We start from the raw sequence: 26,974 nt of genomic DNA, 5'->3' as shown, positions 1-26,974 counted from the left end.
CGCCCATTTTGTGTTTTGAGACAGAGTCTCCGGGTGGGACTCTGCAGCTTGCTGATTAGTCTGTGGTCACTGGCGGGTGAGCCCACAGGCTTGTCTGCCTATCTCCACTTTCCCACTACGCCTGTGTTTCAAATCCCGGTTTCATGGTGCACATTACGCTTTTTATTAATTGAGCTATCTCCTCCCCCCATGAATCCTATTTGTTCTAGGTTCAACTGATTCCCATTCGTATGTGTGTGTTTTTTTTTTTTCTCCAACAGAGCTACTTTTCAGATTAAATAATTAGCCCTTTTCTTTCTCCTCCATAATGAGTGCTTGCTGGTAATTTTTTAAGCCTTGGGATTTTGCCATCCTTTTTTTTTTTTTCTCTTGAAAGGTTGGCAAAAGTGTAACAAGTACAGTGCTCAGTTCTCAGGCATACTTTCTTCTTTGTCTTCGCCTTATAATTTTCTAACTGCTGCAGTACATCCCCGCTACAATTTGTCTTGTTTTTCAAATGTTGCTCATAATTCGGAAGTATATTCTCTGTGAACTACCTGACTTCCGAATGGAATTCTCCCATGTCTTGTTTTTAAGGAAATTATTCAAGATGCTCACAAAGTGTTTTCTAGTTAGATGCATGATTGGTCACATGGCTACAGCTGGCTGGGCTGAGATGGAACCTGGGAAGCGTCACCTTTAACCCATCTGGCAACACACCCGGGTTAAATAAGACCTATGCTACTACAGAAAATCATGAGACTGAGCACTGAATGAAAATTAGCAGTGCATCACTGAAAACCAATGGTAGATGCAACCAAAAAAACAGGCCCAGAAATGCATCATTTAGAAAATCACGGGGAAGCAGTCTACAAAACAAGAAGAGTTAAAGATTTTTTTTCCCCCTAGGAAATGAAATCCAAAGGTGAGATAAGCAAGACAAGGGACTGCCTGTATGTGCATGTGTGTGTATTTGCTTGCACATATATGTGCAGACATGCATGCCTGTGTGTGTGTGTGTGTGAATATCGATGGGTGGGGCATGTATACATGTCTGTGTGGTATGTGCGTATGCATTCCAAATCTTACAGGTATAAGAGTTTATCTATCCATCATCTACATCTTTAGCCATGTGTTGCTTTGAAGCATATAAAATCAGTATAAGAAGAAGTGGAGACTCTAGTTGGTATTTGCCCTTACTCTTTGTTCACTTTCCCGGTATGCTTCTCTTGGCCTTGGTATCTTCTTTTAAACTTTCTTCTTGCTTCTGGTAATGCTTTACCATGAACCAGAACTAGAGGAAATGCTCTCCAATGTCTCTTCCAGCCCTGGGATTTTGTGGATCCAGTTCAGTGCAAAGCACATGGTTTAAAATGTAACCATCCCCATATTTAGATCACACACACACACACACACACACACACACACACACACACACACACGTACATCTGCAGGTATTCCTTCAGAACTTGACCAGGCTCCTGTTCTCCACAGACAGAAAACTGATTTAACATTTACATTTACTTCATGATGGAAACGGTGAAATCAGGAATTTTCCTCAAGAGCAAGGATAAGACTTCAACTTTTTTTTTAAAAAAAGTGAAAATAGCAGTTGAGACTTCATAACATATGTGCAACATGTTTATTTTATAGTTTCCAATCCTGAGTGGTGTGAAAGTCTGTACCTGATAGTTTTTACACCTGCATTCATGAATAGTGTGCTTAGGAATTATGCAAGATCACCGAGATAACATTTAGTAAGGTAATCCAGTCCTTCGTAGAAAAACGTACAAGGAACAGCATCACTTACAAAAACCCAACTCTCCTACTGTTTAAGTGAGATGGATTATAAAATGGTTGAAACTGGAATAGAGGTGAAAGAAATGATTTTATCACATGCCCATGGAAGGGAGAACAGTTAATACACAGAGTCAATATCTGAAGCTCCTTTACTGCTGCCGTGTGACTTATTCATTTTATGCCATTAAAACAGAATGTCACGGGCGAGGCCATTTATAAAGAAAAGAAACTGGGGCTTTGAGGAGATGCCTAAGCTCTTCTTTAGGGTGCATCAAGACCTCAATGTACATCTCAAAACCAAATACCCATAACTAGGCGTAGCTGCCTGTAACCCCAGCATTAGGGGGGTGGAGACAGGGAAATCAAGAGTTTGCTGGTTGGATATTCAGCCAACCTAGCAAAACTGCCAGCTTTTCATTTCCGGAGCACTCCTGTCTCAAGGGTGACAGAAAAAGAAACCTGTCACTGCATTCTGGTTTCCACATACTTTGTGCCTTTGTGGTCCATCCTTTTGCATGCACCACACATTTGAACACAACACACTCGCCCAGACGTTCTCACACATACAAAGTTGGTTTCCCACAGTTCTGGTGGCCGAGATGTCCATGATCAAGGGGTTTTGTATGTTGAGGAGCTTCTTGCTGCACTGTGACATAGCAGAAAAAAAAAAAGACCAAACACAGCCTCAATGCCTTTCATGAGTGGCATTAGTCTGTTAATAAGGGCAGTACCCTCCTGCCCTCATCGTCTCTTGGAAATTGTCCTCTCAACAATATTGCACAGGGACTAAGTTCCTATTAATGTATTCCACTTAGGGGAAATAACACGATAAGGAGCTCTCCAAAGATATTCCCATTTGTACCACATCCTTGTGTACTGTGAAGGGCTGTGCTGTTTGTTGGCTGGAGTGATTGGTTTATGCTTGACTTAACGCTACCAGAATTGACTGTTATTTCCTCAGACACCCACAGCTTCCATCAGTTTATGCAAAGGTTACTGGGATTCTTTATAGTTCTAAGTGTGGTTTCATATTTTCAGAAAAACTATGAAGATAGTTGATGTAAAAAGACGTACTGCCAATCATATTCAATATTTTCATAATTTATGCATCATTAGACATGCCTCTCTTTTTTTTCTGTAGAAGTAGGTCCAGATTTGCACTAGGCTGACTCCTCTCCTTTAAGTGCAAAATGAAATGGAGGCCAGTCTATATTTCCAGTAGCTCAGAAACAAAAACCACTCAAGTCTAAGAATTGTGCTTCTGCTTTAGCCTTTTTAACCCTTTTCAACACCTGAGGGGAATCATCAGACTTTTTGTTAAGCTAACAATGGTGTATAATTTAACCACTCTAAATGAACAAATGAAAAATCAAAATGGGCAAACAGAATATTTAGGGAGCCACAGGGTGACACAGTAGAATACTGGCTGCTACCTTGCCTTACGGTTCAGAGCTGGGAGCATCTGGCCAGCATCTGGTCAGTTTGTGGGCTTCCCTCAGAGGTTCTAAATCAGAAGAGTGACTACTGCTGGAAGAAGTGGTCAGGATGGAGTTTCAATCATTTCACTAAATATGTGTACTTCCATTAACAACAGCCCTTCCCCAGCTGTCAAACAGGACAGAAAAATCTCACTGTAGAATTTCAGCATGAACCGAATTTAGATCTCCAATCCCAGCAAGGAAGCTACAATACAAAGGAAACCAAATAGTTACAACTCTGGAAGTAATTCTCAAGGTGTTATCAAAGCTTTGGCCAGCTGTGCTTTAGAGGGTTTCTTGGACTATGGTGATACCAGCCAGAAAGACAGTGGAGCTGTTGATGGTGCCACGGAAGTCAGGGGTCCAGGAGGGAGGATGTAAAGTGAGTTGGGACACTGGAGTGAGGAGCTGCACTCCACTTACCCCTGTGTCCATCCTGAATCGCTGGATACTCACAGCTGGGAGACATCAGAGGGGATCCTGTTCAGTGAGCTAATGGAGAGCCTCAGCTAGGCCAGGAGGCTGAGACTGGGTTGCATGAGCAAACCCTTGGCTGTGTGAGCAGAATAGTACCATCCAGGTCAAGTGATACAAAAGGACTGTCTCTGCCCCATGTGACTGAACAGAGTCAAGAACTCATCAAACTCAGTGATGCTTTGGGTTCTGTGCAGCTGGGGAGTGGAGTCCTCTCCGAGGAGGACAGCGCTAAGGAAAGGATCACAAAGATATGGAACCTCTAGGTACCACCCCTGTGATCTTTGACATTTATACCACTTGGGAGCAGAGTGCCTGCAAATCAGATCAGTCTCAGGGTGTAGGGTGTGGAATACAATGGAAGTCTTCACTAGGGCTTCTCTTCCAGGAGAGGGCAGAGTAAACACTGGGCATTGAGGGGCTTGTGGAGTCTCTCCTGTCATGTGCCAGGAGAAGGAAACCGAGGAAGCTTCTAGAGACCTATGTAAGTGCCTACAGTCCAGTCACTCAGAGGGAGGACTCACTGCCCAGCTCAGTGGCATTTACTCCATGGTGACTAGCAACTCCTATCATGATAGTAAAGAGTATGGCAGGACAGATAGTCACTTCTTTTCAGGGAAAGGAACCTCAGGCTTCCTTCTATGTACTCAGGTCAGTCAGGTCAAAATCCTGGAGATTCAACTCATTCACTTAGAGGGACAATCTTTAAGGGAAAATGACAGGAGGGAAAGCCACCCTTAAGATCCACTTACTGGAAAGATCCCAAGTGTTGGGGACTCAGAAACTCTTCTGAAGTAATTGAGAGCTTAGAGGAAAAGCAGGCATGGTCTATGTGCAGTGAAGGCTCAGGGCACTGATGAGAACGAGGGAGGTGATCTCTCTCTCAGATGACATTTCTGAGCTCCTGAAGTGCAGACTCCATGCAGGAGTTTGCCACCTAAAGGCCACCAGGGGCCAGGCTTGGCAGCCAGAAGGTCTTATGTGTCTGAGAACTGGAGACCAGGCAGTGAGCAGGGTACCTGCCTTCTTTCTTTCAGAGTATCATTTCTGGGCAAGAAAATGGGCACCCCCAATCACCAAGGGAGATGACAGAGGAGCAAGACTTCTGGTGTCCAGATTGTTCTGATCCTAGCCCAGTAAACAGGGTGTAATAGATGCTCGTGAAGGATGCACCACCACACTAATGGAGTGTTCTCCGCATGACTTCTAGTGTCCAGGAAGATGCTGCACACTGCGGGTTTTTAGTATACAGGTTCTTCTATTGTCTATCAAAGGAAATACGTCATCCCTAGAGAATTGCTTGTGGGAGGGGAATGAAGTCATAGTCGGCTGAAACTCTCTGCTCTCCCAGTATAGATTTCTAATGCCTATATGTGCCATTCAACTTTTAAAGAGAAAATATATTAGCATCCTTCTTTAATAGGTAAATACATTGTTATTAAGGTCTGGAAGAAGCAGTCCTTGTATTATAATCTGCACAACTCCTTATACGTCACTCTTAGGCCTTCCAAAATGAGAGAGAATTGCATGAGTTACCAACAACTATTACTCAAAGAGTCCAGTGAGGACAAAAAAAACTCAAAAAGTAAATGAAGTTTATTTAAGGAAGCAAGATCTCCTTGGACTTGGGTTCTATGTCTCCTAAGTTTCCCTAACTCAATTATCCCGATTTTTCTCTCGTACCCTTGATCCTCTTTACCAGTTGTCTAGAGTCTCAAAAATACACAGCAGGGTCTCACTACATTCCAGTCTACTTATTGAAACACCTCCTTGAAGTTGAGACCCATGCCCTGCAGACTAACAGCCACCCTATACGTGTTTTTATATATAGCTAAATACATATTTATTTTTATTTAGCTATATATATAGCTAAAATAGTTATGACTGTGTAATATAAATGTATATTTATATACACATATTTCATGTAGTTCAAGTAATAAATGTGTTGAATAAGTAAAATAGTAATTGGAATAACCTATAAAAGCATACCACTTTAACCTTGATTGTGTCACATTCCAGTCCATCCTGGTATTATTTCCAGGCTCTCTTCTCACTCTGATTTAAAGTGGGTGGTTACCTTGATGACTTGCATGTCTCTAGGATGATGTGGAAAGTGATGCTTTGGTGTCCTTTGACTCTAGGAATTCATTACAATTTGAGCAGATAATATAACTATTGAGTTCCATTTTTTATTTATCTATAAAAGCAACATAGCATTTTTTTGCTGTATTTATCTACTAGTTTCCAAAACGAGTTCATATAAATGATTGTGAAGACCTTGAATCTTCTTGACAGTACACCACCCGGTCATGGTCATACTAGCCAAGCCCGGGGCTTGAGCTCCTGGTCTCAGAAAGCTTTGGTCAAGAGAGTTTCTTCTGTCTACAAGGTCATTTGTTATCTCCCCCTTTTCTACAGCATTCCTTAGTTTTTCCTGTATGCTCCTTTGTTCTGTAGGTTGAAACTTCCTTTCCCCTCTCATCTCTCACATTGCTTCTGATTTTCTATCTTAAGAGTCCCTTCTTTGACTTGTTATTGTTACTGCTGTTTCTGATTTAAGTCTGCACCATCACTGCTCTTACACAATTGGGTCCAAAGAGACTTTGACTTACTTAGATTTCCCCTTTTATAAGCAGGTTAATAGCTGACTCACTCACCACCCTTTCTGATCGTATACACAGGTGTTTTTCCAAGAAGTTTTTCAATAAAATTAAGGTTTAGGGATAGCTCTTTGTTGCCTCACTACAATTAAGTCTCATGAGCTCTGCTCTTTCATTTCATATATCTCCCTATTAGGACCCAGCTTCACTAATGCAGAAAGATCTCACCCTCCCAAGCTGCTGGTGTTTGGTCTCTTTAATAATTATCCACAATTACCTTTTCTCTTTACTTTGAAGCTGGGTATGGTAAAGCCTACAGAGACAGTCAGCTTCAGATCTGTGAGAAAAATCCTATCATCCAGTAGAAGACCAGGGAAGAATCCAAACATTTCACCCTTTCAGTGGGGTTTTTGAAGTTTATGAAGCAGCCACAAGGTAAGTACAGGACACGTCTCTACCATGACAAGCTTCTTACTGACAGATTCTTGCCTAAGAAGCCTCCTTGCTGAGGTTTCCATTTTTTGCATAGTGATGCTTGCCTTTGGATACTGAGTCAATCTTTTTATTGAAATAACTCTTAGCTAAGATTTCCAAATCATAGTATAATATTATTGCTTATTTTTTTACTTTTATAGTAATGCTATTAATATGATAAAGCAGTTATAGCAGCGTCTTAAAGCCTAGTAGGTAATACAACAGAATTGTGTTGTTTAAAATGGGTAATGGTGGCATATCATGCACTTCTGAGAGATGGGGGCAGTACTGAAGGTTCTTCTTGGTTAGGTAGAGTTCAAAGTTAGCCTGGGCTACATGAGACCCTGTCTCGAGCTCAGGTTCAAGATGTAGGTTTCATTTTGTTGTTGTTTAATTTAATTAATTAATTTTTTGCTACAGATTGAATCTCAGACATGGTAAACAACCTACCAAGGACTGACCTGCATGCCTAGCCCAAGGTGGCTCCATGCAAAGGCAGCAAGGGAAAACTTTATTTTAGACCTCTCTCTAACCTCAGGCTCTCTCTTTTTCATCTCCACGTGGCTTCTCTTCTATTACTATTAGCTTCTATGTGCAAAATTCCTTCTTCAACATTTTCCTTTGTTTTGGAGATTATCATAGGATTACATAATTTTCTCATATCTTTTTTCTCTCTTCAAACTGTCCTATATATTCTCATTTTTCTCTTTCAAATTCATGACTTATCTTTTCATTAATTGTTTTTGTTTGTGTATTCCTAAATATTACCTGTTCAGTCTGCATAATGTTGCTTGTTTCCAAGACTTACCATTTGGTATTTGACAACCAATTGGTATGCTCTCTCCTGGGAAGATGTTTCTCTTGGTATCAACCTTCCTTAGTTAAAATGGCACAAGTAGTACTGTATTCATGCCCAATCTAATGACTTCATTTTAATGTGATTATTTCTAAAAGAACCTATCTCCAAATGTCACCTTTTGAGATGCTGTGGCTAAGCCTCCAACATATAAATTTGAAAGCACATAAACCATGACAATAATAGCATAATCAGTGACATAAATACATAATTTACTATAGAGTATGGATACAGTATTACTAATTTTAAAATAAACTTACAGAAGCCTATTATTCAAATGTGAATTTAACTATATGCCCAGACATAATCGTACTCATCAAAACTTTATTTAATGAAGTGAGAAATGTACCATAAGTGCCCCCTTACACCTCAATATTCTTCCTCACCTTTGTCTTTCTGGACTTGAGAGTTTCACCAGTAGACTTCCTTAGAGAATTAACACATTTTTATAACTCCATGTCTCTCACTCTTCTCAGGACTGAAACTGAAATCGCTGAAGACAAAAAGCAAGCCAGCGTGTTTCTTACCCGCATGATCTCCTCTAGATCTCAAGAGGATATGGAAAGCAGTGTAGTGAACAAATTGTTACCATGTCAGACAGTAATGTATGTGTATGTGTGAGTGTGTGTGTGTGTGTGTGTGTATGAGAGATAGATTGCTTATTATGTGTGATGAGTCTAGTGTTCAACAGACACTCATTGGTTGCTTATTACCTAGGTACTCAGTTAGCTGTCAGTGACAAAGGAATGGATAAAACAGTACACTTTGTCCTTGTACCATGGATCCTTTTAGCTTTAATCCTAAGCATTTTTTTCTGGTTTCCTGTAAGTACTTAGTGGTAAACAAATAAAGATACCACTAGAAACATATTTGATTTTTACACACTGTTTTAATTGCAGCCATTACTTCCTTAGTGACATATTTGGAACAATGTCTGAAAATACTGACCACTCAACAAATATGGCTTGTGAGAAGAAAAGTAAGATGCTAATATCAAAAAACTTACATTAATTATTAGACTTAGAAATAATGATTCGGCAAGGTGGTGGTGGTGGACGCCTTTAAACCCAGCACATTAGAGTCAGAGGCAGGCAGATCTCTGTAAGTCTGATGGACTACAGAACGAGTTCCAGGAAGGCTCCAGAGCTACAGAGAAACCCTGTCTCGAAAAACAAAATAATGATTCATCTGGAGGCATGAAGTTGAGCCATAGGCTGATGCAGAACTATCAAGTTACAAAGGCTGCAAATCTCCTGAGCAAACTTGTTTTGCTTGGGCCTTCCCACACTTATTTGTAAGGTGGAGGAAAATAGGCAATATATCTTCCAATTTCATAGACATCACATGGATCAAATAACATAAAATATTTCATAATAACTTTGGGTTTGGACCTGTAGAGATGGTTCAACCATTAAGAGTACTTGCTACTCTTACAGAGGTACTGGGTTCTCTTCCTGACATTCACATGACAGCTCAGAGCCTTCTGAAACTTCAATTCGGGAGTCTTCCAAGGATACCAGAAATGTACATGGTGTACATGCAAGCAAACACACACACACACACACACACACACACACACACACACAGTAAATCTGAATAATAATAATTTAGGGATTTGTAAAAATACTACTAAATGTCATGTTACTAACATATGTGCTTAATGTTAATTCAAATATTTACCAATTCAAATGTACTTGATGTTTTATAATAAGAAATACACCACACCCAATGCCCTGATTTAATTATTTAATGGAAAATTACAATCTATAATCACTTATGGAACTACAAACATTATGAACTTCCAAGATAGGTTTAGTTTCTTTTATGAGAGTAAAAGCTTCTTAGTTGTGAGGATAATGGTTTATGCTAGTTACTCTGCTATCTTCGTAATCTCCATAGCAACAGACTCTGGTGTACCAATGAGCTGAATTTGATGTGGATACCAGAAGTAGCTTCAAGTTATCACAATGGAAAGTCAAAAATGTACTTGTAAAGTAAGAAAAAAAATCTGTATAAGTACTTCCTTTTCTACACTGTTCTTAATTTGAAATTACCCTTTGAATATCACCATTCTTCTCTCTATTAAAAAGTGGATTATTGAAAAGCGAAGCATTCCTGGAGAAACAAAACACTGTAAGCACATAATTCCCAGCTCACTTAAGGGAATTTGTGGTTTTTCATGCGAGACTGTAAGTAAGAGGTATGCTTCCAGGATATAACAGAGAGGAAGCCAAAATGAGGCTGGGGTCTCTTCTGAGAACATGTCCCCCAGATGACCGAGGTATGTCCCCTGAGGTTCTTAAAGGTGTTGTCACATTACACACCATAGCAGGGGACCCTTTTAAACACATGGACCTCTGGGGCCTGTAGTCAAACACTATCCAAATCACAACATTTGCCAATGCTTTATTGTACTCTCATTTATTCATTAGAGAAAGCCTTTAGGGAGTACCAACTCCAAACACACACCAAATCGAACAAATAGGCGCACAAAAATCACAAAAACATCTTCCTCAGCTCAGCTTGCTCATAGTTGAGTGGGTGAGAGGGCAGACAAATAATGGAATAGCTGAATTCTCAGGATATATTCCTTTGGGAGTGGTTAGAAAAGAAATGTCACAGAGGAAATAGTGCCTGGCCAGTCTTCAAGGTCAAATTCCTATTCTTTTCCTCAAGAAATCTGGAGTAGGAGGTCAAAATTCAACCCCTACAAAGATGAGAACATTTAGCTTTAGATGCCGGTGTGTGGGAAGGAAATAGAAAATGTGTCCTTGCCTCAAGCCTAATCTTGTCTCTAACACATTACATTTTGTGCTCTTAAGAACTTTTTCAAGTGTGTTTCTAACTACCAGATATGAAGGATGCCATAGTTCCTTCAGTGACAGTGTAGATCTGTTAGAATTGTGATACCTTCTCATTTCAGTGTGTCCTTCTCAAAGGTATTATCTAAGAAAACTGTGCTCAATGATTGCTGGATTCCTCCTCTATATTCCAAAATTAAAGATGTTCAAAGAAAGAACAGGATATATTGAATGTCAATACTCATGTTTATAATTTCAGCATTCGTGATAATAAACTTCTTTCCCTAGACTTTCTGGCAAATGTCAATTCACCCTGTCAAGAGCATGTGGGCACTACTTTCTTTGTGACTTTCCCTGTCTCATAATGAATGTCCCTAGCACATTCTCCTCCATCATCCAAATGCATTAAACCCTGCAATACAGTAAAAACTCTCAGCCCGGTGTGCATCGTCTCTGTGAGAAATGTGAACACAAATACAGCACTCCGGATAGTTTCAGGCCCTTCTTTTGTTGAACATTTTCTTTTTGGTAAATAAGGAGATTGTTTTTCTGGGCTACACAGGGTCTGAGAATAGTGAGTTGATAGATAATCTTATCTCTTTTCAGAGGATTTTTTTTCCAGATTGTCTTCTTACCTGCTTATAAGTGCCTAATTCAATCACTTGATACTATTCAAAGCTGCTAGCAGGACACATATGCTAAAAATCACACACTATCTATCTCCATCAGTAGCACTATTGTTCCAGGACAAGGTCCTTAGAGAGGATGCACACTTCTATGGGGAGTGGACAGAGCACAGATAAATCCTAACATCATAGAATCTTCAGATTTTTAAGCCAAAAAAGAGAATTTAGAGAACATTTAGTCCAATATCTCATTTTGCTAATGATCATATTAAAACCTAGAATATCATAGCCAGTAGAGGTGACAGGAAGTAGAGGCAGGACAACAAAGTCTGTGGTGGCTCACATTGCCGAGGCTTCTCATGGTGTATTTATGAAAACAAGTGGGTTTGGCCGTATGTGAAAAATATGTGATTTTTGTTGCTGTTGTTGTTGCTTTTTAAAGACCTAGCCTGGAAGGTGCAATTAGTTTGGTATTTGTTAATCAACTCCTCTCCCTTCCCTCTTCCTCTCTCTTTCCCTCTCCACCTCCCTCTTCCTTTCCATTTCTCTTTAGCACCAGGATTTGAACCCGGTCTTCATGGATGGCCCATATGTATATGATCATTAAGCTGTCTTCAGATCTGCAGCCTACCTTTCTCATTATAATTCTCACTGGAGTAAAAGAGAAGTAGGAGGAGACAATGTTTCAAATTATGATATTCTAAACACTGAAGCAATTTGCAGGTTGGAAAATACAGGTATATAAGACATTAGGTTCTTAAAAGCGATTTCCAAGCTGTTTAAGCAATATAATCTAGGTCTCTATATGCACAAGGTTCAGGTTTTAGAGAAACTGACCTCTGCCACTTTGTTAAGGCATGCTGTTTTAGAGGTCCGTGGTCTTACAACTGCTATAAAAGTCCAAGGAGTAAAAGTCTTTATGAATACATGTAGGAAGCTCAGTATTCACATCACAATATTTTCTTAAACAGGAGGAAATGTATGATGTGTGAACACCTAGAATCCGTTGCTATCTCATCTGGAGCAACCTCCACCTGAATTCCTCCAACATCCTGAGTGTAGTGGCATTCCAACTGTATTTTAATAAATAAAGACTGCCTGAAGATCTGAGAGTGAAACAGTCCCACCGGTCAGCCCTACAGACCAGATTATGGTAACACACACCTTTAATCCCAGTAGCCACGATAACACACCCCTTTCATGTCAGTGGTGCACACCTTTAATCCCAGCCCTCAAGAGGAATATAAATCAGGGCAAGACAGCTCTCAGACACAGTCTCCCTCTGAGATTCCAGGATGCAGCATCGCCGTTTCTGACTGAGATCGACATTAGAGCTAATGGCTGGCTGTTTTGCTTTTCAGATCTTTAGGTTGAACCCCAATTTCTGACCCTGAGTTTTTATTAATCGTGCTTCACTTGAGCATTGTTTAGGCCCCATTCCTTCAGGGAATAGAGCACACCCTTATGGAAGAGGCCCCATGTACTTTGAATCCTCCACCAGTACAATCTTTATGCATATGCTTATCATGGTTCCTTCCTCTGGGCACTAGCCCTGAGCTCTGTTTATCAACCGATAGAATTCATTCTTAATGAAAAGGCCAAAGGTCACAAGTTCTTCTATGTTTAAACATGTCAGAAAAGTAAATCATGAGGTTAGTCTCTGGAAGACTATGATCCATTGTCTGTAAAGATGGTACTGCCGTAGCACACCTGATATAAAAGTTTAGAGAAGCAAAGAGGAGGTGTGAGGTAGGAGCACAGTCTCTGTTTGAGACAACTGGAATGCTGCAGACGATCCTTGGCTGGCAGACTCTAGAGGCTGCTGAAGCAGGGTTAAGGTAGGACACAGTGTGTTAGTATTAGTATCTAGCTTCCGTTTCATCTTTGCTATTAGCACATGTAGAAATCAATGTTATGTGTATCTTATAGGTTTAAGGTCAAAGAGACTGATGCTTTGGAGGCTTTATGGGCTGCATGCAAACTGGGAACCTCTATCCTTAGAGTTAACTATGAGTTTGACTTTGGCTTCTAAGGTGTGTCTATCACATAATGCATAGGGCTCCTGGGTGTTGAGTCATCAGGAACTGAGATGGGGACTCACACACTGGGAAGCCTTAAACACTGACAAAATTCTCTATGATTCTCCCCTGTATCAACATCTGACTCTTCCTAGGGGAGAGATAATATTAGGAGCACAATCTGAATAAGTAATTAAACAATGGTTATATACTCACCATTGAAACTCAAAATCAGGCATCTTGCTAAGCATTAAATGTTGGCTGAGGGTTCATCATGGATTTTGGGACTATTTTTTATACAGCATAAATGTAAGTTTGAGTGCACTGTGTGCACTTTGGAATTTTATGTGTGTTTCCTTGCTTAATTTTCATAATAACTCAATGAGGTAGATATTACTTGATAACCATTTTATTACTATTTTGATAATAGCTTCAATGTACTTTATGAGTTATTTCAATCAAGAAACATTACTTAAAATAACTGGGGATATGGCTCAGTGGTTAAAGGGTTAACTGTGTAATTATGAGGATGGGAGGTCAATTCTTTAGAACCCATATAAATATGAGGCAGGTGTGGAATCCAGCCTACAACTCCAGCACTCAGGATGCAAAGACTGAATGAAGATCCTTAGAGCAATCTGATATCCAGACTAGAGACTCTACCTCAATGAATAGGGTAGAGAGTAATGGAGGAAGACTTCTGATGTTAACATAGGGCCTTCACGCAGCACACACAGAAGCATACACATAAAAACACATACACATAAACACACACATAACAAACATATATACACATGTACACAACACATAAACACATGTACACACATGTAAAACACACGCATGAACACACATAAACACATATCCACACAAACACATACACACATGTAAAACACATGTAACACAATACACACGTGCAACACACACGCACGTACATATAAAACACACATGCACACACACAACATATACACACACATACATGTACACAGAAACGCATACATGCATACACAAACACATACACACATGCACACATGACACACCAACACATATACAATGTATACACACATGTAAAAACACATGCACACACATGTATACACACATTACACATGTACATGCACACAAAAACATACACACACAAACATATACAAACATACATGCATGCACACATACATATGTGTACACACATGTAAAGACACATACATACACATGTACACACAAACACATACACACAGACATATAGACATACAAAAACCATGTACACATGTACACATACATACACACATGTACACCCACGCTTATGTAAGTATGCAGGAACACATTGATATGAACCACACAAAAGAAACTTTAAAAAATTACTTAAATACAAAACTGTGTTCAGCAGAATTGTGCTTTATCACCCCTGCTCCAAAATGTCAGTCTTCTAATCCCTATGAACTGTGAATATGGAAAAGTTACATGGCAGAAGGAATTAAAGTTGGTGATGGAAATAAGACTGCCCATCAGATATCAATTTCTTAGTATAGATCTTATTCTATATCCCCAAGAAAGGGGGATTTCTCTAGCAGTGCATGGGATCTTCGGAAGCTGAAGACTGAGAGGAAAGAAAGGTCGCCATGAAGCTGCTGGGCCAGGTATTGAGTGCTGAGAAAACGAAGGAATGAGACCAACAGTCAAATGATGTAGGCAAGCTCTTAAAACTTGAATAAGCAAAATTATACACTCTTCCCTCCTCCCCCCAGGAAGGAGCACAGTCCTCCTGAAACCTTGCTATTTGCCCAGATGGGTTTCCACAGACTGACAGGACAATCTCTTCATACGCAGTTTCAATCAAGAGAATGCTGTGGGTAAAAAAAAAAAATTTTTTTTGATTGGTTGCTTTAATCTTTTAAAGGGAAATCTCTTTTGAAAGTATTTGGCACGACTCGGTCGCACTGAAAAGTGTAAATTGGTCATGAAATGGATACAGGGGTTTGAACTGCAGTGATGCAGATATGTTCTTGATACAGGAAAACCTGATGGCTGGAACACCAAAGGAGAGTCGCTCTTTTCGGGTTTAAATTCTTAAGCCATTTTCTTTCTTGTGATTTCTTGCTGCTAGATATTTATACATGTCTACCTGTCACTTGATAATGCTGCTTGTCATCTATTTATGATCGAACTGCCAATAGATATCTATTAGAAAGTAGGTTTGAAATTATATTTAATTCAACTCAGAAAGTGCATTCTTAACATTACTCATATTTTTACATATATTTTTGGCTTTTCACAGTTAGAACATAATACGAATGTAGCATATTTTAGCATTTGATTATACATTTAATACACATTAAGTATTATTTAGTATATTGTTCTATAGACTCCTCTTGGATTCTGGCCTAATGGATAATATACTATATTTTAACTCACCAGGGTAGCTCTCACCTGACAAATCTCCCACTAACAGAATTAAAAAATGAACTTAGATTTTGGAGCAGAGGCAAATGTAGAATGAGACGTGGAGTCTTTTAATCTTAGAGACATTTGAATGAAGATTGATTACCTGACTTCAGGACTGGAAGGTTAAAACTGGATGCCCAGCCCAGTGCTAGAAGTTCCACTCTCCTTGCCCAGTCTTGGATGGTTCTTTCTCCTGCTGCACCCTGCATGCACTCCGACTGAGTGATCGTTCCAACGGCCAGGTTGGTATACATCCCTGGTGGATTTCTCTAGGAAAACTTAGGTAGCTGATAGGATTGTTCAAACATGAATATTCTACATGACTCTTGACTTACTTGGGGATCAATTAATCCTGTGTCCAAATAGTGAACGATGATACCCGAAGCATCAGAAAAATCTAGAAAACAGATGTAAGATATTATCCAGTAAAGCAATATATACTTCATATATTGTATCAATTTTTTTTTGAGAGCTTTAGTTTGAATGAGGAAAAAGCTCACGTATTAAGATAATGATGACTCGTTTTTGGCCTACATTCATGGCTGTGAATATTAGATGCCAGTGTTTTGAATAAAGTGATATTTTTCTAGAAAAATCTTACCTTGATCATTCAAATATAATTTTTGTTTTTATGGGAGTACATTCAGATGAGATGTACACACTTTTTTTTTTTTAAGCTACATACTGGTTCTATTGGAGCCATGGCTCCTTATTGGGTTCTATGTTTCCTTGAGAGTTCTAGTTAATGCTCCATGTCTATAATGAAAAGGAGCCTTACTGAGGCAGATAAAGGCCCATTTTATGATATTAGGAAGAAGAAACCAATTGGTGATTTTACTATCTTTATACATTAAAAATATTTTACCTAATCACCAGAAATGTGAATATCTAAAAATCACAATTAAGAGTGGTTACAGGAAGGAAAACTTGAATATCCTTCCTAAATCTCTCTCAAGTGAAATGAGATTGATGTTTAAAAACCATCAATAAAAATCACATCTTTTGTTCCATAGCAGGACTCTTTAATAAATCAATACCCACAAAGAGAGATTTGGTGTGCACTAAGAATTCTAGATTAGTACTTGCATAAGTGAAGTCAGCATGCGTGTTGAAAATAACAGTTGATGGACAGAGGGGACTCATAAACACTAAGCAGTCATTAGATGAGAGGTTTATACAACTTTTAATTTTCATGTCAGAGCCATTTGGGGAGTTTGAGAGGCTCTGAGTCCTGGGTCATACCCCCAGAGCAATTGAGTTGAATATTTGGGTATGATTGAGAGACTCGGGAATTGTGTTTTGGGAGGTTTCTAAGGAATCCCAACAAGTACTCAAGGCTGATGACTGCTGTATGACCAGTGAGTGGGTATTTAGTCTCTCGGCATTGCTTACCTGTTCCCACAGGTTAAGGAACCTGGCTGTCAGACCAAACTGAGGCGCTTGTAACCTGTAATCAGAGAATTGAAATTTAGAACCAGCTGAAGTTCTAAAAAGGTCATTCTGCAAAGGCAGGAAGCTGCCATCCCCTCCACACCCCCTGTTCAGCAGCAGTGCTCAGGTGGGTACATTTTGGTCACTGAAGAAGTAAATTACAAACTACACATGGCCCCTTGAATGAAGTTGCTCTCTCAGTAAGTTCTGGCTTCCCAGTTATTATCCTGTGCTTTTAATAATAATGGAAAATAAAAGCAAGACATTGTCTTTAGAATAATGAAGGAGGAAGTTTAGCAACTACTTCCAGTTACCTCAGGTACCAAGCCCCCTGCAAATCACACAGTAACTTGGTGAATAAACACTAGTTACTAAGGAACTTGGCTGTCAGACCAAACTGAGGACCCTGTAACCAGTAATCATGGGACAATAGAAAGGGGCTGAGATTGTTTCTAAATGGAGGAAATATCTCCACTATTCAAATTTAAATTCCACTTCACACGTACATAACACATTCTGAGTCTCTCCCTCACTTCCCTTCTTCTCCCTCCCCCTCCTCCTGTCTGATTTAAACTGAATTGTAAAAATAGATATGAAAGTCTTGTTTTAAAAGATACTTGACAAATATTTAGATAAAGGTCACAACAGAGTTCTAATTTCTATTTCCCTCCAGTAATACATATAAAATTATCCTACTGAGAAAATACAACTTGATTTTAAGGAACAGACCAGAGAATACATTCCCCCACGAGCAGCAGTGATTATACATTTGAACTTCTGTTCTACAACTACCAAACACCTATCAAAGTCATTATTCAGGGAGCATAGGTGAGCAGAGGGGTTTGTGTGCCAGAAACTGATAAACATCTGGGAATCCAGGTGCTCAGCATTTAAATTCTGTGGTGCAGAAATGTTCCTTCATTACAAGAAACTGTCACGTTATTATTTTGCCTAATGATACCATCATTATCATATTCACTTGAGTGACAAAATGCCAGATTCATGCCCATCAATTTTCTGTGGTGTCTTTCCAAATCAAAGAGCCTTTCCTTTTTAAATCCATCAAATTAGCATGGTGAGCTGAAGCCACACAGAGGGGAATACAGCAGTTATATTCAAAAATTGTAAGCTATCTTAGTCCTTTCCTTTAGTTCATGCATTAAATTTAGTTTTGCCAAGATTTAGTCATTTCAGCTTGAACTATTCTGAGTTTAATTATGCATATCAAGACAAATATTTAAGTGTGAAAATTTTGATCTCAAGAGATGGTAAGAAAAAAGTAAACACAATTTAGAGAGGAAGGACAAAAATAAACATTCTTATTATACCAAGCTGTTAATCCATATAATTCAAATCTCTTTAAATGAATTAAAAGAACACATTTCATTTCCATGTATTTAGAAATGGTAGTTTGTCTGCAAATATATTATATCAAGTATAGTTGGTGGAGATTACAGGAAAATAGTTAAAGGTGTTGATAGGTCTCCAATAATTTAGCAAATTAATTTTAGTAAGAAATATCAAACCAAAAGGCAAGATACTAGGTTAGGGAAATAGCTCAATCATTAAAGGACTGCCTCAAAGGATAAAGATCTGCATTGATCCCAGAACCTACATAATAAGCCAAGTGTAGTAACACACACTCACAATCCCAGTAGCGGGAGGCAGAGATAGGCAGATCTCTGGGATTTGCTGACTAACCAGCTTAGTTTGCTTGAAAGACATCAGGTTAGTGAGAGATCCTGTCTAACAAAGTGGACAGCTTCCAAGACACAACTCTCAAAGTTACCCTTCTCTCTTCATTTGCCGGCACACACATGCATATGTGGATATACACGTACATGCACCCTCATATACATGCACTTTCGCAGAAGTAAATGCAAGAAATTTTTATTATTAGGGGCTTAGGACCTGTGTTCAAATAATCTAAGTGGCTGTTCCCTGTATATATGCACTTGGCAGCCTCTTTATTGGTTAAATCCTTACTTCAATATATCGTAACTCACACATTTTTTTGTGTGAAAATTGAAGTAATAATGTGTGCTGCCCACAGTAGGTATCCAAAACATAGCTGTTGTTTTTAAATCAGAGAACTATTATATATTATACTGAATTATGATATTATCATACGGTGACTTCATTTTTACCTAGAAGACTTTCAGTTAACGGAGAAGAGTAGGCAAAGACTCCCTAAATTTTAGTTGACTTTAGGAGAATTCTTAAATGATATTCATGTGAATTCAGCCTGAATGTGGGATGGCAGTTCGGCATGTTTTGTTCGTATGTGATGACCTACCACTAGGATTCTAGTTACATCAATGAAACTGTACTCATTAAGCAGGATCTGCTTCATATTAACTAAAGGTACCACCTCTCTACTCAACCGCACAACAGAACCATTTTGGACAGTTGAGATGAATCTCAATTCCCTACTGGTTCCCTTTTATAGCCATGAACTTAGAAGACTAATGGTTACATTCTGTCTAAATCTCTCCAAATTCATCTTTTTTTATGCTGCTTTTTTAGTAAGGTATTGATTGTCTTCTCTTGCCTGAAGTCTCTGGCTCTCCTATTGCCTTTTTAAGTTATCATTCCCATTGCCTAGATAAAGGATCAATTACTTTTCTAAGGCAACTGATTGCCTTCTTTTTCTTGTCTTCACTCCATATGAGTTACCTATTTTCATCACATGATATGATGGCTGATAAAACTTTGAGTAAATTAAACCACTTTTTGAGCACGGTTTTAATGAATCCAAAACTTCTTACTTCTTTTTACCAAGTTAAATATAATATACACAGATACCTGTATGGGAAGGAGCAAGTTACCAATGGTTCCTTAACATCACATGAGTCAACAAAGTGACATTATGACAATATCATAAAAATGAAGGTATGGGTTGTCATTATGCATCTAAGAAGACATTGAAAAAAATTTCAGTGACTGAGGAAGACATTATGGGAGTAAAAAGTATGGGATAAAACCGGACTCTCTTAACATGGCGGACAATGAGGACTACTGAGAACTCAAGAACAATGGCAATGGGTTTCTGATCCTACTGCACGTACTGGCTTTGTAGGAGCCTAGGCAGTTTGGATGCTCACTTTACTAGACCTGGGTGGAGGTGGGGGTTCCTTGGACTTCCCACAGGGCAGGGAACCCTGATTGCTCTTCGGGCTGAGGAGGGAGGGGGACTTGATTGGGGGAGAGGGAGGGAGATGGGGGACGGTGGTGGGGAAAAGACGGAAATCTTTAATAAATAAATAAAAAAAAGTATGGATGAGGTCTGATTGCTTATTCTGTTCTCCTTGGCGACCTCGGGAAACTGTCATAATAGTTTCAGTATGTTTCCCTCTATTTCATACCTTCACATATAGACCTCATGTGGAAGTTCATTACACAAAATTAGATAGATATCTGGCATTTCACTAAACTAGTGCAAAAACATCCATTGAACATGAAGCTGGGGGAGGCAATGAGGAACCTGTAGGAAGAGATCTTTAGGTAGAGGGAAGAATGAATGCAGAGTTCCAGGAGTAGCAACCAACATATGGTCGGTTTGAAAAACAGCAGAAGGCAGGGTGAGAGAAGTGGAGGTTGACATATGAATAAAACTCATAGGATCTATGAACCAACCTAAAGATGTTAGCTTTTCTTCTGGAGAAAACAGGAAAACAATGAATTATAGAGTGTATTGACATGATATGAATGGTACTTTTAAAAACACAACCACTAGCCGGGCGGTGGTGGCGCACGCCTTTAATCCCAGCACTTGGGAGGCAGAGGCAGACGGATCTCTGGGAGTTCAAGCCCAGCCTGGTCTACAACAGCTAGTTCTGGGACAGGCACCAAAGCTACAGAGAAACCCTGTCTCGAAAAACCAAAAAAAAAAAAAAAAAACAAAAACAAAAACAAAAAAAACATAACCACTGACAGCCAGTTTTTGGTTTGGGTTCTAATGGAACCCAACAGACCTACCACAGTAAGGGCTGGATATTGCAACATAGCTGAAGTACAAGACAAAGACCATAAAATAGTTTTTATTAATATGATAGAGGTTCTTAAAGAAGAAATGAATAAATCTCTTAAAGATACCTGTGAAAACACAAGAAGTGGATTGAAATGAATAAAACAGTTCAAGACCTAAAAGTAGAAATAGAAACATTAAATAAAACCAAAATGAGGAAAACCCAAAGGTGGCAATGAAAAATTGAGGTACTGAACAGGAACATCAGAGACCAACCTCACCAGAGGAGAAGAAAGTGAAAGTCACTTCAGGCAGTGAAGACAACAAAAGAAACTGATAACTTGATCAAAGAAAATATTAAATCTAAAACATCCTGGCACAAAACATCTAGGAAATCTGTGGCACTATGAAAAAAATCAAGTATAAGAATAATAGTAATAGAGGAAGGAGAAGAAACGCAGGTCAAAGGCATAGAAAATGTTTTCAAAAACATCATAGAAGAAAATTTCCCTAACCTAAAGAAGGAGATGCCTATTAAGGTAGAAGAAGCATACATAACAACAAATAGACCGAACCAGAAAAGAAATTCCCCTCTGTTTATAATAATCAAAACTCCCAAACATACAGAACAAATAAAGAATATTAAAACTTCAAGGAAAGAAGACCAAGTAACATATAAAGGCAGATCTATTAGAATAACACTTAATTTCTTAATGGAAATGTTAAAGGCTAGAAGGGCCTGGACAGATGTCTACAGACTCTAAGAGACCTCAGATGCCAGCCCCAGACTATACTGCACAGAAAATCTTTCAGTTACAATAGATAGAGAAAATAAGGTATTCCATAAACAACTAAATTTAAGCAATAACAAACTATAAATTCAGCCCTACAGGAGGTGCTAGAAGAAAAACTAACATAATAAAGTTAATCACACCCAAGTAAACACAAGGAATAAATAGTCCCAGATAAGCAAATCAAAAATGGGAAAATGCACAGCATGCACACCACCACCACCGCTACAACAACAGCAAATATAAGGAATCAGCAAACACTATTCACTGACATCTCTCAATATCAATGGTCTTAATTTTCCAGTAAAAAGACAGACTAACTGAATGGATATGACATAGGATCCACCATTTTGCTGCATATAAGAAGCACCTTAACATCAAGAATAGACATCATTTAGGTTAAAAGAATGGGGAAAGGTAGTCCAAGCAAATTGACCAAAGAAGCAAGCTGGTGTAGTCATTTTAAAACTAATCAGAAGAGATAGGGATGTACATAAGGCAAACATACATAAAGGAAAATACCACCAAGAGGACATTGCAACTCTAAATATTATGCAGCAAACACCAAGTTCATAAAAGAAATTCTACTACAGCTTAAATGATATATTAACTCTCACACACAGATAGTGAGAGACTTCAATACCCATCTCTCACCAATAGACAGGTCAAACACAAACAAAAAAGAAAATATCTTCTCAGCAGCTCCTGGAAATGGTCTCCAGAACTGAGCACATTCTCAGATGCAAAACAAGTCTCGGCAGATACAAGAAAATTGAAATAACACCTTGACATACTTAAAAGCCCTGTACCCCATCAAATTGGAAAAATCTAAAATAAATAGATAATTTTCTCAATATATGTGGAGATTAGTTGTTAAGTCAATGATAACCAAGCTACAATCTGGGGAACAACAGAAGATGGATATAGTGTAAGAGACTGAGCAGGGACAGATAGGTCTCCTTAGAAAAGGAGAATAAACTAGATAGATATGAATAAATGAGGGTGGGAGTAGGCTGGAACAAGAGGACCAAAAGGAGGACAGGCAGGAAGAGGAAGATTAGTAAGGGAATATGGGAAGAGATATCTTAAGAGCCGTTTGAAGAGTAGTGAGGAAACGGTGGAAACCCAATATAGCAGAAGTTTCCTAAAATACATACACTTATGAAGGCAATATCAATTAATAACCAAATCAGGAAGGAGACAGAGACCCAAATGGCCATCTCTTGTCACCAAATGAAGCTTCTGGTACTGGGATTCGGTTACACCTAATGGAGTTGTTGGCCAAAGGGGTCCCCTAAGAACCTTCAAACAACACAAGCTGTTGCCAAGCCTATAGGTTTCTCTCCACAATTTGATAACAAGGCCCCATTGCTGAAGACAGCACCTACACAAATCATTGAACACTGGGAAGTTGAGCTTCCTATATAGAGTTTTCACTCACTGGGAAAAACAAACTATTCTTAAGGGTATAGGCTGCATGCCAAACAGTAGATGGACAAGAGAAAGCAAATGCAATGGCATCTTATAATGTTGTCTTAGGACTTTTCCTTTACTCTTATTATTTGGAATCTTAAGTTAATTTTATTTATATATTTTTTATTCTCTCTTTCTTGTCATATAGGTTTTTGTGTGTTATTGTGGGTTCATGCTTAGTGTTTTTATTGAATTCTTGAAGATTCAAGCAATGGAGTCTCTATTTCTTGTGCCTTCTTTTAGCCTCTTTTACTTCTATTTGCTTTCCCCAACTCTGACGTGTTACTTTTTCATTTATCTCATATTTTATTTTATTATTATTTCCTAGAAACCTGTCTCCTAATGATAAACAAAAAAGGAGGTAGATCTGGATGGGAGAGGAGGTGAAAAGGAACTGGAAGAATAGAATAAAGAAAGCCATAAGCAAGATGAATTGTGTTAGAAAAAATAATCTATTTTCAATAAAAAGGGGAAACATTACGAGTGGAAGAAATTGAATGGAGGTGAGTTGTGGCCAGGATGTGGGCAGGAAAGTTATAACCGAGGGACTTCAGGTCTCTGGCTAGGTGGAGGGCGCTGCGGTACAGCCTGAGGATTGTGAAAACAGAGAGATGGGGTCAGATTCTGGACCTTGTTTCAACAGAGAACTGACAGGATGAACAGACAGAGCCGTTGTGACAGATCCCGACATTGTTTTCTCCACCAGGTCCTCATTCCATTTCACCTTCCAAACCAGTATAAGGAGTGGTTGTTGAGATGCTTGTTGTGGGTACAAGACCTGCACCCCCAACAGAGCAGTAAAGTCTTGAACCCTTTTGTTGTGCCCAGCTGACTTTCTCCCTAAGAGCTCCCTTCATCCCAGGACATACTCTCAATATCAGAACAAACATAGCCTTTCTGAAAGTACATATCCACTAGGTTTTGAGAAATTTCCCGGAATTCTTATAGACGATTTACATAGTGTTCTGGGAAGAGAAGCCAAACTGCTCTGAGTGGCCACCCTTTATTTCAATGACTGATAATTTCTGTAGCTTCCTCTTTGATTCCACTCTCCAACTCCATCCATCCCCATATCCACACAATAACTACTTGTGAAATACACTAATTAGGTGTCATTTGCAAGTTACCCTATCAGAAATATGTATTTTATAATGTGGAAGGGTAAAGAGATTTGGCAATGACAAAAACAGAAACAAAAATTTAGCCTTCATAAAAAACAGCTACTAAAGTCCCATATCTTCCAAGGATGTCATTTTGGTATTGCCTTTGTCTCTCAATGTAAAAGAACTGTTGCTTTGTGCTTTTAAAAACACCCCTGGAACAGGGTTAGGGGAAAAGAGGCTTTCAGGGAGCAGAGGCAAAAGGTAGTTTTTGAGTAGGCAAGTTACTTCCCTGGGCATAATTAGGATTTAAACAGCATGGGACTGATTTTTCTGCCTTCACTCTAAGGTGGCGGAATAATGAGAATTAACAGCATTTTGACTGAGACTAAATATAAAGCGATTCCAGCTTAGTACCTTAGAAAATCAAGCTAATTTCCATTCTTGGGATAAACAGATCCTCAAAGGCCCATAAATGAAAACTCAAATACGATCCTGGGCAATTTTGTTCACTTTAAGTCCTATATGCTCTTTTATAAAGGCAAGCGCAGTATGGAAGTATGTTCGATCTCCAAACAATCCTTTAGTTCACTCTGAGGTTCTGAAACTGGTGAGCTTGTGCAAAGAGCAGCTGAATTCTGTTCTCATGCTGAATTTGGCATGCAGGATGCCTTTCTCCATGAGCCAACATGGCTCCAATATAAAGTCATTTGGATGGATTGATTTCCTCAGGAATTGAACGGTAATGTATTTTAGCACCCTCACACCCTGTGTAGAGCAGGAGGCTACCCCAGTGTATCCAATGGCTATTGCCTTTACCTGGGAATCTCCTTTTGTTGGTGTTTGTTCTTTTGTTTGTTTGTTTCGAGCTCTATCACTTCGACCTCTGTGAACCGAGTCTGAGCTGTTAGGGTGGAGTTGTGGTGCCTACGAAGGATGCACAAGTGCTCTGATCATTACGCACTCCGTCTCATAAAGACGGGAAAATCCACCCTGAGTCCAGGGCTCTGCTTCTGTGGGTCTGTGCTGTCATTCTGAAGAATGGCAAGTCTTACATTAAGATCAATCAGCGTAATGATTTTCCACCTCAGTGAGTCTATAATAATGATCTTGGAAGAAAAATTAAAAGTGTGACCTTCTCATAGAAACCCAATAAAGTGCTAATTGGCAAATGCACAAGACAAATAGATCTGGGGGTGTAGTCAGTCAGTTCCCAATAAAAATCTACTTGTCACTATGAAGCCAATGTTTGCTGTAGCCCTCATTTTTTCTTTCTTTCTTTCTTTCTTTCTTTCTTTCTTTCTTTCTTTCTTTCTTTCTTTCTTTCATTCATCTCTGTATGTTATTTACAATTGTATGAAAAGTATTACTAACATGCTAGGTTATTAGGTACTACTAGGTATGTCGATTGTGGTAGGTTAAATTATTCAAAAATATTTAAATGCTGGGATTAGTATGTGGCTTGCTTGGGACATACAGCGGGCTAAGTATAATTTTTCCCTTTGATTTTTGAGTTCAAGTATTTTATCTGTTGACCAGAGAAATTCTAAGAATATCAAAATGTAACTGTATGATTTTCCCCAATCTCCTACACTTCTGCCATTGCTATATGATATGTTTTATATGTCAAGATTTCCCAGTAGTCCATGTGTTAGAGTGAGACCCACTCTACACTGTTGAGTTGTGGTGGAAAATTAAAGAGTTGGAGGCTCGGTGATAAAGCACTCACCTAGCATCTGTAAAGTCCTAGGTTCAATCCCCAGGGCTGAAAAAGGAATAGAACAAAATAAAAAGATGGGACCTTGGCAGAGAGCTTTCTTTAGGACAGTAGGGAAAGACCCCTTCAGCTGACCTGCATTCATACAAGAATAAGAACATGTTGTTTAAGTCAGTATGTGGCTGGAAGGGTCATTATTAAGCAATCACAGCTAGGTAAGACAATGGGTGCATGCCCAGTGGTTAAATATACTATGTACTCGTTCACTGTCTCATGTAATTCTTAATTCAAGCCCTTGGACTAGATATTATTATTCATATTTTGAAAAAAATAGCATCAGATAGGTGATCTGAACTTTCAAACCAATAAAGTCCTTTTATGATGCCAAAGACTCCAGAGCCAGTGGAGATTAAATGTTTTTAAAATAAAAGTTATTCATTAAAATTAGCTGGGTGTAGTGGCGCACACCTTTAATCCCATTACTCAGGAGGCAGAGGCAGGTGGATCTCTGCGAGTTCAAGGCCAGCTTGGTCTATGCAGTGAGTTTCAGGACAACCAGGGCTACACCGTAAGACCCTGTCTCAAAAACAAAAAGCAAAAATATTTATTAAAACTAACTATTAGTTCAGAAGTTGTTGTCAGTTTTCACAATTGGTTCCTTTCCATCATTTGGATTTCAAGCAAGCCTGCCTGACTACAGTAAGGTGTCCTCTTTGCTGTTCTTCTCTTTCCCAATTCCACCTTTGCTTCTTCAGAGTGTTATTGCAGTTTGGAAATGTTTATTTCTTCTTCCCATGTCAGATGCAATTTTCTTTGGAAGAGGGCATTTTCGTCTAGTTGACTTTCATATCTTATCCATCTAGTGAGAGCCTGGTGGCTGGCATGGAGTGTGAGCTCAGTGCTAAATGGCTATGTCAGCAGATGAGAGATAGGATGGGAATACAGGAGGCTGGCCA

The sequence above is a fragment of the Microtus ochrogaster genome, unplaced genomic scaffold (assembly GCF_000317375.1).
Source record: "Microtus ochrogaster isolate Prairie Vole_2 unplaced genomic scaffold, MicOch1.0 UNK4, whole genome shotgun sequence".
Classification (NCBI taxonomy): Eukaryota; Metazoa; Chordata; class Mammalia; order Rodentia; family Cricetidae; genus Microtus; species Microtus ochrogaster.
This window is presented reverse-complemented; position numbering follows the sequence as displayed.